This window comes from Arachis hypogaea, chromosome 15, assembly GCF_003086295.3.
Source record: "Arachis hypogaea cultivar Tifrunner chromosome 15, arahy.Tifrunner.gnm2.J5K5, whole genome shotgun sequence".
NCBI lineage: Eukaryota > Viridiplantae > Streptophyta > Magnoliopsida > Fabales > Fabaceae > Arachis > Arachis hypogaea.
This window is the reverse complement of record NC_092050.1, coordinates 136,881,361-136,896,574: the sequence shown is the minus strand read 5'-3', so window position 1 is coordinate 136,896,574 and position 15,214 is coordinate 136,881,361.

Genomic DNA, 15,214 nt, shown 5'->3' with positions numbered 1-15,214 from the left:
CCCAAAATTATGTTTGCGTTTAGAGAAAAAAAAAGTTTGCCAAACAAAAATTCTAACGTTAAAAAAGATTGAACCTGCTTCTTATATTTCTAATATTAAACCAAACACACCTTTATTGGTCCCTGATTCAACTGTAGTTCAACCAAAAAAATTGTTTTATAATAAAGTATTAAATAAACATCCTAAAATATAGTTATAATCTAATATAAATCTTAAATGTCTTCCAAATTTAAAATGTTGCATTAACAAAAATCTAATATAATATTTAATTTCATCAATTATTAATAATTCATCGATCGTAACTTTATTTCAATATATGAAATTGATGTCCCCAAACCTATTATGAAATGTATGTATATCTTTGTGGTAAGAGCTTGTTTTGTGTTAGAGTAAATAATAGAATGACTACTCCATAAAGTTCGTGCCGTCAAGGTATACATACCCTGCTAGGGTTAACATGTTTTGTTAGGGTTTATCCAAAACAGAATTTCAGTGTCGTCAAAGTCAAAGTCTTTTCATTGATCAATTCATAACAAACACAGAAGGCAATCAACTACGTGAGATTCTTCATTACTTTCATAAGAGAATGGCTGACACAAGGAAACAAGGAGGTGATGAGGAGATTGATAACCTGATCCAATTGGAGGAGGAAGACATAAGGGGAGGTATTAGCACTTGCATAAATAACTTGATCGGAAAGCTGTTCGCGGATAAACAGTTTTCAGTAGGAACAATGGAAGGGGCCTTGAAAGCAATTTGGGGACGTCCAGAGGGATTTCGGGTCACCGAAATTGGAGGAAATAATTTTCAATTCTTCTTTGACAAGGAATGGGATGTGATGAGGATTGAATAGGGTGCACCATGGTTGTTCAAGGAGTATGCTTTGTATGTTCATCAATGGAGAGAAGGAGTGCGTATGGAAGATCAATTAATCAAAACTCTACCCATATGGACACAGTTCTGGGGAGTGCCAGAGTCGTTCAAAACCTTGGATGTTGCACGAAAGTTAGGTGCTGGAATTGGTAAGGTAATGAAGGAGGGTTTATTTGATATGAAAGGAAGAGAGTCTAGAATTATCAAAGCAAGGGTGGAGATAGAGGGTAACAGTTCAATAAAAGACTCCCTTAGGGTGGCAGGCCCTGATAAAAACCCAGTTACGATAGTTGTTCGGTATGAGCGGATGGGGACAGTATGCTCTTATTGTGCTAAAATTGGACACGACTTCAGGAATTGTATAGGAGCAATGGAGGATATGAAAGATAACCGGCTGCAGGAAGATAAAATTGGAGATTGGGTAAGGGCTGACCAAATAGGATCAATGGTGGAAATAGAGGAGAGTCACCAACAAACAGGGAAGCAAGACGATGCCAACTCTCGGATGCAACGTCGTAAGAAACCAGTACCAGACTGTCTCATTGAAGGGCTGATGGGACTAAAGTTAAAAGCTAAGGATAAGTCAAGTTCTTTGAATAAAAAGACTATGATGGATACAAAGAAGAGGGAGAATAACAAAGGAAACAATTGGCTGCAGAATGAAAATTCAGAATTGTTTAAAGGCAACAAGGGGCTGTCAAGTGAGTCAGGTAGAACTTTACTGACCATCACAGATGAAGCAAGTGCTGAAAGTCTTCCTGATAGTGCTACACGTATAGACTGTGCAAGAAAGTTTAAGAAACTTAAGCAAATGGCCAGAACTAGAGATGGAGGCTTAAAGCAGGTTGCTGGTAGTAAAAGAAGGGCAGATGACGATGTTGAAATGAGTGGTGATAGGGAGGAAATAGGAGATCAGAAGACACTTGACTTGGAGATGGTGGAGGGTGCCAGCCGACCAATGGCACCCACGTTGCCATGAGAATCCTCATGTGAAATTGTCGGAGTTTGGGGAGACTCCTGACAATTCACAATCTCAAAGGGATGTGCCAATCCCACTCCCCCGAGTTGATTTTTCTCTGTGAAACTAAAAACCAATCTCGAAATGTCGAACGAAAATTTAGATCTTGTGGATATTCAAGTTTCACCATTGTAGACCCAAGTGAATTAGCAGGGGGCATTGCATTAGCATGGAAGGATTATATGGAGGTGAGAATACTCTCAACAACTTCTTACTCTATTGTTGCTATAGTAAAGGATGAGGGTAAGAATCTGGTTTGGGGGCTGGTCGGGGTGTATCTCAGCACTAATAACAAATCTGGGTCCGACAATATGAGGAGCTATCAGGCCAACTTTCACAATTTGAGGATAACCTTATTATTATGGGTGATTTTAACGCGATCCATAATCAACATGAGAAGGAAGGGGGCAATCTTCTCACGTCGGGTTCCATAGATAACTTTAATGGTTTCATTAATGATAACAGATTGATGGATCTTGGGATGATGGGTCAGCCGTTTACCTGGACCAATAGGAGGCGTGGAGAGCAGCTAATCAGGGAGAGAATTGACCGCTTCTTGACAGGACAAGTGTGGAGAAGTGCTTATACTTCGACAGTGGTAAGAAGGTTGACTGAAAATGGTTCTGACCATGCCCCATTATTGCTGGAATCTGATCCCCCAACCTGGACTACTAAGAGAAGATTCAAATTCCAAGCTCGCTGGTACGAAGTGGAGGAGGTTCGCCAGATTATTACCGATGCCTGAAAAACAAAAATTCATGGCTCTCCTATGTTTTCCTTTGCTCAAAAACTGAAGATATGTTGCCACCGATTAATCCTATGGCAGCAGCAAGGTAGAAACAATTCAAGGAAAGAAATTGCGGCAATTTCGGCCAAAATAGACCAGCTTTGGGATGAAGGCGTTCATGGGGGGTATAGAGATGAGCGAACTAGAAAAAAAATTGGAGGATGAACTTAACAAGGAGGAGAGTTATTAGCGGGAGAAGTCCAGGTGTAAATGGTTGAAAGAAGGGGATAAAAATACGAGGTTCTTTCACCAAAAGTGTCAAGGCAGGAACCGAAAAAGCAAAATCTGGGGATTGACCACCAATAATGGTGAGATGGCTTCGGACCCTGAGGGCATAGCCAAGATAGCTGAATTTTATTTTAAACATATTTTTTCATCCTCGAATCCTGAAGAACCGAGTTACCTGTTTGATGAGTTCACCCCTTCGGTTACAGCTTCCATGAACCAAAGATTGGTAAGGCCAGTTACTATTGAGGAAACAAAGAGAGCTACCTTCTCTGTTTGTGCTCAAAGTGCCCCTGGAGAGGATGGTTTCACAGCAAAATTTTTTCAATTCTACTGGGATATTATCGGTGGAGATGTGTTCAAAGCAGTGGGTAGTTTCTTTGGTGGTGGACGGATGCTTAAAGGATTCAATCATACTCAAATATGCTTGGTTTCTAAGATACCAGACGCTAGAGAAATGACACAGGTTAGACCTATTAGCCTATCTTCAGTTTTCTACAAGATTCTCTCAAAAATTCTAGTTCATAAACTTCAAAATTTCATGAATATAATAGTGAGTTCAAATCAGAGTGCTTTTTTTAAGGGTAGGCTTATTTCTGATAATATTCTCATTGCTCATGAATGTATGCACTATCTGAAAACTAAGAAGTCAGGATTGGAATGTGAAATGGCGCTCAAATTGGATATGAGTAAAGCTTATGATAGGGTAGAATAGAAATTTTTATGGTTTATCATGGAAAAAATAGGCTTTGCCTCTAGGTGGATTTCTTGGATTCAAGAATTAGTCACTACTGTTTCTTACTCTGTTCTGGTGGAAGGTCAACCATTTGGCTTCTTTAGGCCAACAAGGGGTATTCGTCAAGGAGATCCCTTGTCACCGTATCTTTTTCTTCTTTGTGCAGAAGATTTTTCCTATCTGCTACACAAGGCAGAGCAAAACAGGACTATTCAGGGGATTCATATTCACATGAGGAGCCCAAGTATTAATCATCTACTGTCTGCCGATGATTCTATACTTTTTTGTAAAGCTTCAAAGGAGACATGTTCTAACATTTTGGCTCTTCTCCATGACTATGAAATAACCAGTGGTTAGAAATTCAATCTCGATAAATCTGCTATTTTCTTCAGTCACAACACTTCTACCAATACACGTCAAGAATTGGCAACTTCTCTTAATATTCGACATGTGGGTGCCCAGGATAAATACCTGGGACTGCCATCAGTGGTCCAATGATCAAAGAGAGTGACTTTTGGAGCCATTAAAGATAAAGTTCAGAAGCGAGTTCAAGCGTGGAAAAGAAATCTCCTTTCAATAGGTGGAAGACATGTACTCATTAAAGCAGTTGGTGAAGCGATTCCAGTGTATACTCTATCTTGCTTCCGATTACCAGATTCATTATTGGAGGAGATTCATCAGATCTTGAAGCAATTCTGGTGGGGTCAAAAGGGTTCAGAGTGCAAGATGACTTGGGTTAGTTGGGATATGATGTCGAGGCCTAAGAAAGAAGGAGGACTGGATTTTAAAGACCTAAGAGCACATAACTTAGCACTTCTCGGAAAGCAATTTTGGAGAGTCATCATCAACCCAAATTCTCTACTGTCCAGAATGCTAAAAGGAAAATATTTTTGTTATGCATCCACACTCATAGCTGATAAAGGATCACAACCTTCTTGGGGTTGGCAAAGTCTTTTAGAAGGAAGAAAAGTTGCAGAAAAAGATATTAGCTGGAGCATAGGTTTGGGTTATAATGTTCGTATATGGTATGACCCTTGGTTACCTCCCCCATACCCATTTATTCCAAGTTACAGCAACAACATAGGTACAGAAGTCTACTGGATCAAGGATTTACTTACAGTGGATCGGCAATGGAAGAAGGAGCAGATAGAAGAAAATTTTCCTCCGGAGACAGCAACCCGGATCCTCTCCACTCCGTTGAATGCTAATGGTGTTGACAAGCTACAGTGGATTTGGAACAAAAGTAAGCAATATGATGTCTCTACTGGGTATAAGATCATCTACAATTTCTATCATGTTCCAACAGCATAGCTTCCCCCTTTGTTGCAAAATCAGGTAATTTGGAAGCAGATTTGGGGATTAAAGATTCAAACTAAGCTACATATATTTCTATGGAGGGCTATTCATGAAAGGTTACCTATGATGCATGTCATCCACCGCAGATTTGAAAACACCTTGCCCCTTTGCCTAAGATGCAGAGTGGAAGATGAAACAATCACCCACTGCCTCCTTCGCTGTGGCCCTGCTGTAGCGGTCTGGAACGCCCTCTTCCCTGCTGAGACTGTTGCTCGAAATGGGTCTCCTAATTTCGCGACGTGGTGGATGCGGGTCACCACCAAAAACCAGGGCGACACCGAGACACTTGCTCGAGTTGTGATTGTCTGCTGGGAACTCTGGAAAGCTCGGAATAGAGAAGTGTTTGAAGGAAAGAAGACGACGGTGGAGGAGATAACTGAGGTAGTAGCTCGATACCGATGAGATGTAACTAAGGGTTCAGCACATTTCTTCTTGTTTCGTTCCTTTCTGCAATAGCCATATGATTTTGTTGTGTTACCTTTAGTGGGAATGCCCAATTGCTCACTGTATGTCCCTCTTTGGACACTATTATTTCTTTTCTGAAGAAATAAAAATTAACTTATCTTTGGAAAAAAAAATAATTCATCGATCGTTAATTGTTATATCATTATGGAACTCATTAAGATAGTCACAAGTAAGATAGTCAATTCATAATTTTTATTTCAACCCAAAATATTAAACACATAGGATTAAAAATCACAATTCATAACATAAATTCACAACTTTAACTCACAAATCAAAACACAAATCTACAATTCACAAATTTATATGTCACTAAACAAATTCAAATAACAAATAAAACAACTAAACTACTAACAATGAACAACTAATTAGTCCAATGACTATGCATATTGTTCTTGAATGTTAAATTTTGAGTAAACACTCAAACCGGTCCTTGTCCATTTTTCAGAAGGACAAAGCGATCCCTGTCCAAAAAACAAAAGGTACATCCCGGCCCCTGTCTTTGTATTTCGTGAGACATGGCGACCCTTTTGTGCCTTCCGGTATTAAAAACAAACGGAATAAGTATACGTGTCACTTAACGATGATGAGCTGGCCGTCAAGTATCCATTAAGTGCCAAGCTAGCAAGTGAAAAATAGACCGGAGTCGATCTGTCCCTTCCTCCCAAACAAAAACGTTGTCATTTTAAGTGGGATGGGAGGTTCAAATGCTGCGCTTCTTCACTATCTACTCTGTAAATGTGTCATTGTGTTTGACTGTAAACCCTAGGACGACATGGTTGAGAGTGAAGAACATGGGTCGACATCAAATAAGCAAAGTGGGAGAGTTGAAAACGAATCAAATTGGAGTTTGAATGTTACTGGGAGTGTGGGATCAAGGAGGAAAAAGAAGTGGGTTTCCCCATAGTGTAATTGTGAAATTTATGCAATTGTTCATGTTTGGAACCGATATGAACCCAAACAGACTATTCTTTCGATGCTCATACTTTAAGGTAGGTTTATTAACAATTAAAATGTTGTTCACTTTGTTTTCCATTGATGCTCATACTTCAAGGTAGGTTTATCAAGAATTAAAATTATGTTCACTTTATTTTTCATTAGATTCTTAATAAAGAATATTATTTTGTAGACTCCAATACCTCATTGCAAGTACTTTTGTTGGCTTGATGATTATGTTGCATCATTCAATGAGGATGCTGCGAAGACTTTTTTGTACGGAGGTTTGAAGTTGAATCAGAATCATAAAGAAGGTCATTCTTCTACAGATGATAACAAAGTTAGGGAGCTAGAGGAAAGATTGGTTGGCTTAGAAATTCATTTAAAGAAAGCTAGATTGAATTTTAGTCAAATTAGGTGCACTAGTATTGGATGTGTTATATTGCCATTTGTTGTTGGAATTGTAGTTGGAAACCTATTTAGTGGTGTAGTTTAGAGAGATCAAATGTTACTTCTGGAGTATTGTATGTGAAACATGATGATCATGGTTGTTAAGTTGTTTAGGCTATGACATTTGTTGCTGTTGATCACTTTTGATGCATGAATATAAATATAATTAACCTGCTTTTGTTTTTATATGTTCTTTTATTCAATTTTAAAGAACACAGTAGTATACATAATTTTATAATAAAATAAGGCATTATGAATTTGTTGAACAAAGTAAGAAGCCATCTGTTGAAGTTGAAACTTAACACATGATACCATAATAAAAAAAATAAGGGAAGCATCATAACAGCCCTTACTAATATAGTTATCCAAAAGAGTATTCAACCAATTATATTACTGGTTGCATGTCTTAACATCTAATTATATAATAACAAAAGCAGGGGCAAAACAAGGTCCCTAATTAGCATAGTTGTCCTAGCAAGTAATTCGATAACCAAAATAAACAACAGTGTTAACAAGCTATTATCCAAATTATCTATTATTCTTAGTCCCAAACTTGTAAAAATAGATCAACTACTCAATTCTTGTTGGGATACCTAATCCCTGGAGTGGGGATAAACTTAAAAAGTATTGCTGCAGTCCCTAAAGTTGCTGCAGCCATAGTCTCTACTGATACTCTTGTTGATACACCTTGATTCGTTGAAGTAGATTAACCTGAATCAACAGATGGGGTTGGCCGTAGGTTCATCCGACTTGAGCCTTGTGCTATTGGAGTAGTGATCTCACAATTTTCTACTTCTCTCTAAAGCATGGTGCAAAGTTGGTGTTGAATTTTGTTGCAGGCTATCCTCATAAAAGATCATAGCAAAGGTCATAATTAAATTAAATAGAGATTACAAATTTAACTTAGGACCATTTTTTACCTCATCTACTTGGGGTGCAGACTGGGAGACATTAATTTCCTCCCCTTGACTGTGGTTCACTGATTGTCCTCTTGCGGATATTTTGGGAAGCTTCTTTTTGTTCTTCTTTTCCTTAGCCTATTATAAATGGTAACTGTTAAGGTAACAAATAAATTAGTATTATGCCAAATGAAGACCCTAAATTGGCATAAACTCACAACAGCATCTAATGTAGTTTCCTCAGCATTGGTAGTTGAGTTGTTCTCTCATGTTTGTTGAACCTATTTAATAGTCAAATCACAAGATTATTGAAATACAACAAGGTTCAACTAATTAGGACACTTAATCCCTTAGCTATATATTTATAGGACAGTTATCATATTAAATATATTTTGAAAGTGAATCATCACTTGTTGAATTATACCTGTTCAGTGTTAGCTTGGCTTGACTTTACAAATTGTAAAGGCCCTTTCTTTGCCCTTCTTTCCTTCTTTGTCATGGGTTTCCAATTCGGGTCTTGAGGTGCATTGGTACAAATTTTGTAATAGTGTCCTAGTTGACCACACTTTGAGCAAGTGACTTGAAAGGTCTTTCTACATTTGTTTGGATTCATCTCTTTCTCAACCGGGTCTGCTCTTCTCTTCATCTTTGGTCTATGAGCAGCTCTTTTGATCGGAGGAGAAAGAGTCTTAGGAGCATCCGATTGTACCCAGTACTCTTCACTATTAACCAGTTTGATGCAATATGAGTATGTAGCTCTTATTGCTTCTATTGTCAGCCATTTATGCACAAAATCTTCAGGCCTAAGGCCCATCTTAGACATGGCTGCCACTGCATGTCTACAAGGCATACCTATAGACATGAATTCAATTTATCACAGACAACCAATCTTATGTAACAAATATACATTTTTACAAATCTAAAATAATATTCAAAACAAGTTTACCAGTTAGCTGCCACATGTTGTATGTGCATGTTCTTTCTTCAAGATTAACCCCAACCTTGTGATTTCGACAGTGCACTTCAAAAAGTACTCTCTTACTGTCTCCAACCCATATAGCTTTTCATTTATGACTTTTTGGCTTAATGAAGTTGTCCAATCTTTTTTGCTACACTAGAGCTAAAGCGCCAACATGTTTCTCTAGCTTCTTTTGGTGTACTGCCATCTTCCGCATTAGATAACATCTTAAGTCTTCACACATGGTCAGTATTAGCTTACCCCTGTATGCCACTATCTTAGCGTTCCACACTTCACACATATTATTGGTGATATTGTCAACCTTGGGTTTGGGACTAAAAACGCCTTCGACAAAGCAGCTGGATCAAACCTATTAAGATATTCCCAAGCTGAAACACTGATCTGTTTTAGCTTTTCCATAACTGCCTTGAACTCAATTTGTGTGGTACAACATGCACAATCCCATACAAGTTGCTTTGTCTGTTGATCCTTAAATTGCTTAATAAAATTCTTCCAAATGTATAGTACGCAGTTCCTATGAAAAGCCCTTGGAAATATGTCCTTGAAGGCTAATGCCAATCCCTACCAGTAAACCAACAATGCATGCCAATAAACCAATTCAAACCAACAATGCATATCAATAAATAACAAATGCCAATAAACCAATTTAGACCAACAATTCATAGCAATAAATAATAAGGTATGAGATTCTCACAATATGTACCAACAATGCATATAAATAAATAATAATGTATGAAATGAAACAGTTTTTTTTACGACCTTTTGCTGGTGGTCTGAAATGAAATTCTAGCCCCTTTCCCGTGCTATCACCTAAGTCATGTTGAAGTTGTGTTAAGAACCATTTTCAAGTGTCCTTACACTCATTTAGCACAACTGCATATGCAATAACAAAGAAATGGTTATTACCATCTTGACTCACTGCAGACAGTAGCTGACCGCCATAATAACCCTTAAGAAAATAACCGTCTAATCCAATCAGAGGCCTACATCCTTCTATAAAGCCCTTCTTGCAAGCATCCAAGCTTATATATAGTCTATCAAACAAAGGAAGAGACTCTGGCTGAGGTATCACATCTAATCTTGTAGTTGAACCAGGGTTTGTCCTATGTAGTTCCATCAAGTAATCCCTAATCTTACTATACTGTGCTCCTTCGTCGCCAATTACCTCCTCCCTAGCTGCCTTAAGTGCCCTGCTTATCATTTTACCACTTAGTTGGATGTTGTATTCTTCGATCATATATTCTATAGCCTGCTGTGGCTTCATGTTTGCCTGAGTAAGAAGCCTCTTAACTAACTTCGATGTTACCCACTGCCTATTAGCAAGGTTGCTGCTGAAATTTCTCCTATAATTATGCTCATTGAACAAAGTTTTTACTTGAAAATATCTATGTGCACTATTCCATGATGTCAATATTAGCCACGAACAATTTTTATTAGCACATGCTGCCCTGACTCTCTGCTTCTGATTCTTTAGATACATAACATCTTTATCCTCATATACAAAATAATCCTTCAGCGCACTCTTAAATGCTTCCATTGTAGTGAAGGTTTGTCCAATTTTAAATTCAACCTCCCCGTACTTAATTTCTTCATTAAAGGCATCGTATGCAGTCTTCCCTTTGTCCTTAGATGACACTGGATTGTTGAATGCTTCACTTTCATAATCATATGGCTTGTCATAATCCAAATCTAATTCCTCAATAGTTGGCCCAACAGTCCCAAATGTGCCACCCAAACTAGTTCCAATGCTACTTAAACCATCACCTATAGTCTCAGTCTTAGTTTTATTATACCTTCCATCTCTCAGAATATGTTTCCTCCTAGTGCCTTTATACTTCTTGGAAGGCCTTTTTTAGACAGACTTTTTTTAGCTGTGTCCATACTATCCAACCTCCACATTTGGGCCAACCCTATTTTGAATTTTGGGCCATGGCTAACTTTCTTTTTAGGTGAAACTCTCTTCTTCTAAATATTTTTTCTCTTTTCTAAACTCTCATCACTGCTGTCTGTATTCTCAAAACCAGGAGGAGGAGACTTATAAGGCTCATCTTTTGTAGTCTCATATCCATCATCTGAAGATGATGAATCACTCAGCACAAAAGTATCACACTCCACACCATCATCAACAACTTCAGGGACATTTATCGGGTGATCAAAGTAAAGATAAAATTTATTATTGCCCTTATTTCTCCTCTGAACATCCCTCAATTCGTTTATCTCAGCATCACCTTTAATAACGTGTAGCCCACCTTCCATGTTATTAGCAGTGTTGTCAACCAATATATCTCCTTATATGTTGTATACTCTAACTCCTTAAATAAAGTTTCTAGATCAAAAAAATTAATATAGTCTAAATCTATGGTGGATACTTATGCACTTTTCCATTAAGATAACATAATACCCCTCTGAATTCCTCTTAAAACTTTTTCCATGATGAATACAGGTACAACCATAAAATCATCCATTTGAGATAAAATAATTGATATTTTACATTACAACTTCTACATAAATAATTGTGATTTTACTAGAGTACATATAGTCAACGTAGGTATATATTCTAATGAAATATTACATATATGGAGACACAAGAAAAAAAAATCCAAATTCACTACTATGCATGATGTAATATAGTCAAAGTAGGTGGGTATATATTTGCTGGTTTCTTTTTTCACGGGAAAACTAAATTTCAATAGAGTACATAAACATTTGCTAAGGTATATATTTGCCTTAAACTTTAATAGAAAGTTGCCGTGAACTCTTTTATAAACACTAATCATAGTAATGTTTATATATTATATATAATTGAAATTTGAATAAAGATAAACTATATTTGTAAAATTTGTTGTTATATATAGAGTTTGTGATTTTAATACAAGTAAATTGATGCATTCTGAACCCACTTGTAAACTATATATGAATTCTATTGAATCTTATTTTTAGTATATGAATTCTATTGTAGGAAGAAAAAATATCTTTATCTCTTGATGGTAAAATGCCCTAAAGTTAGCAACATTAAGTCCTAACCAAACTCTGTGTAATGCGACACCAAGCTAGAAAAAAATGCAAACACTCACTACGTAAAACTAATTAAGCAATACACAATGTCACTAATATTTTAGTTGAATAATCCGTTACTTACCTCGAAGACTTGCACAAGGAAATTCTGTCAACGTCATCAGGGAGTCCGTTAGTGGTGCCATCTGAAACTTCACTTGGAGCGTTGTCAGCAACACTGTCAGTGTCTTACTCAGCTCCACAGCCAGGTAGAGCGTCGTCGTTTTGTCATCTTCAGAGAGAACATAAAAAGATTTTTGGGTATTCTGTAATTAAGAGAAAGGAAAAAAGGCTTAAATGAAAACCCAAAGCACGTACTATACGCACCATTTCAATCTCTACTTAAAACGACAACGTTTTTGTTTGGGAGGCAGAGACAGATCGATCCCTGTCTATTTTTTACTTGCCAGTTTGATACTTAATAGACACCTAACGGCCAACTCATCATCGTTAAGTGGCACGTATATTTATTCTGTTTGTTTTTAACGCTGGAAGGCAAAGAAAAGCCACCATATCTCACGGAATACAAAGACAGAAGATTAGAACGTACTTTTTTTAATAGAGATCGCTTTGTCTTTTTAAAAAGTGGACATAGACTGAATTTGATGTTTACTCTTAAATTTTCAAATATATAAAAAAAAAAAAAGTTGAAAAATCTCTTGCAAGTTACAACAAGTGAACACTTGATTTTCAGCTTACATTACAAAAGTTCACATACATCAACCAATAGATACAACTAGCAAATGATGAAAATAGTAACCCCACCAACACATGTCAAAAATTAAATGGCCAAATATTCATTAATTTAATCTTATCCTTAAAGACATGCTCGGTATAAAGACTATTCAAGCTCCCTCCATTTCCACTTCCACTCATCAAAAAATAAAAAATATCCGAATTGTAATTGCAACTGCAATTGAACTCACTAAATTCTCGAATCGAACTGCCGAGCAAGATTTTCTCGCATTCTTTCCCGGCGATTATATTTTATTTTTCTATCCCACTTTCTGACAGATTTTTCAGGAAAATTGGATATCGAATAGAAGACAGAAAATAAAGAAAATTTATTAAATTAGAGGAGAAAAAAGATAAATAATAACCCATAATAACCCAGTTCTATACGGGGTTCGACCTTGACCCTTGTGGGTTTGTTTAAAAAAGAGTAAAGTACTTTTATTTTTTTTGAGTGGTCAACTGGTCAACATATTAGTATTTTATCTTTGTTTATTAGTTTTTCGGTCTGTAAATTTTTAAATTGAGACAGATCTGTCTTTAATAAATTTAGTTTTCAGGTCGCTAAATATTTAACAAAAAATGACTTATTTGTCTCATATTTTAAATATTAAAAAGCTTAATAGCTTATAAATAAAAATAGGTTGGTGATGACTTAAAAAAACCACTCAAAAAGATTTGGAAAACAATTAAAAATTTACTCAATTTATTCCCCCCAAACTACTAACAAGTAACAAGTAACAAAGACCTAAATTGACCTTGCCCATTAAAATGTTAATGCCTAAATAATTTTTTTTCCTTTATTTTTTTGGTTTTTATTTTTCTAGTTAATACAGTAAAATTTAAAAATTGTCTACTTTTAATTTTTACAATAGTTTTCTCCATTATGAACTGATTTTGAATGTGACATTGTGTTTGAGGTTGATTCCACTAATTTTGAGAAAATGCCAAAATCAAACAGTTTACTTTAAATAATATTTTTTTAATATGTTATTTAAATAATAACTTTTAAATTTAAAAAAAAAATGCAGCTTAACTTAATAGATTGAAAAAATATAATAACTTCTATTATGTGAAAAAGAAAAAAAATATTAAAAAAAAATTAACAGATCATTAGAAATTATTATTTTTAGTCATTATTTAATCATTAACTTAATTCTATTAATCTAATTTATTTAGTCTAATAATTTAATAATATACTTTATATACTATTTTTAAACATTAATTATTAATTAATAATAAAAATAATAAATTATGATAATAATCTTTTAATATTTCTCTAAATAAATGTTGAATAACAAATATCTTCCTTTGTTTCGTCAACTACGATTACTCCTAATTAGAAAATAATACATATAATCAAAAATCACAACAAATAAAGCCAGCACATCGAGGAGACAATGAGTCATATCAGCCACTCAACTTTTCTGATTCTTTTTTAGGGTTTGTTTTGAGGTATTAAGATAGAGATTGAGAAATTAAGATTCAATATCATGTTTATTGATTTAGATATTGACACTAAAATTTTTATCTCTATCTCTAAAATTTCAATATTTCAATACTTCTAAAAAATAGGAACACAGGAAACTAACATTTTTAGAGATAGAGATTGAAACTTTAATAATATTTTATACTTAAAATATTCTTATTTTAATTAATTAATTTCAATTTTATTCTTTGTACAAATTAAATTAGAATTTATTCTTGTTTCAATTTCTGTCTCTCATTTTACACCAAACAAAATATTAAAATTTATTTCAATCTCTATTTCTTAATCTCTATCTCTTAATTTTAGTCTTTCTATTTCTGTTGCTCAACCAACCGCAACCTTTTAGAACTTGGGATATCTCCATAAAATTATCATTCCAAATACAAATGATTCCTCCTAAGATAATGCCTTTTTTTTTTTCTTTTTCGGATACAAGACACTCTAAAATCTAAATCCCTTACAGGGATGTGAGGAAACATAACAAAACACCATTTAAGAACAAGAAGCAGTAGCAAACCAAGGAACTAAAAGTCAAAATGAATAATAATTCAAATAAGTAACACCAACAATTCTATCTACACGCTGAATTTTCGTTTCAAATTACGTGGAATTCTCCAACTTCCTAAATCCCTGTCTTTAATGAAAATATTTTTAAAAATGTATAACTAGACATATTTTTTAGTTTATTTTTCACTTATTTAAAAATAGATATAAAAATAGTCAAAATATCAAATCAACCAGCTCTTTGATAAATTAAAAAAAAAAATCAATTACATCTTTTAAGGTCGGTAAAAATACATTATGTTAGTATTTAATGGCATGATGAGTTATTTAATTAGTCTTTTAATTCTTTTTTATCAAGTGACTCATCACACTATTAAAAAATTAACATAATGTACTTTTATCAATTTCAAAAATATAATTGGTGAATTGAGTTTTTTAAATGGCGTGAAAAATTATTTAATTAATCTCTTAATTCTTTTCTATTAAGTGACTTATCATTCCATTAAAAACTAACATGATATATTTTTGTCAATTTCAAATATATAATTAATACAATTGAAATTTAAAAGATGATTTTAATACACAGAATTAATTTAAGAAACTATTTTAAAAATTAACTACACAATTAAAAGATTTACTTATGAAACTTTCATTAGAATAATACTCTAAAATAGGATTTGATGGTGATATGCTATGGTTGTGGATTTGGAGTCT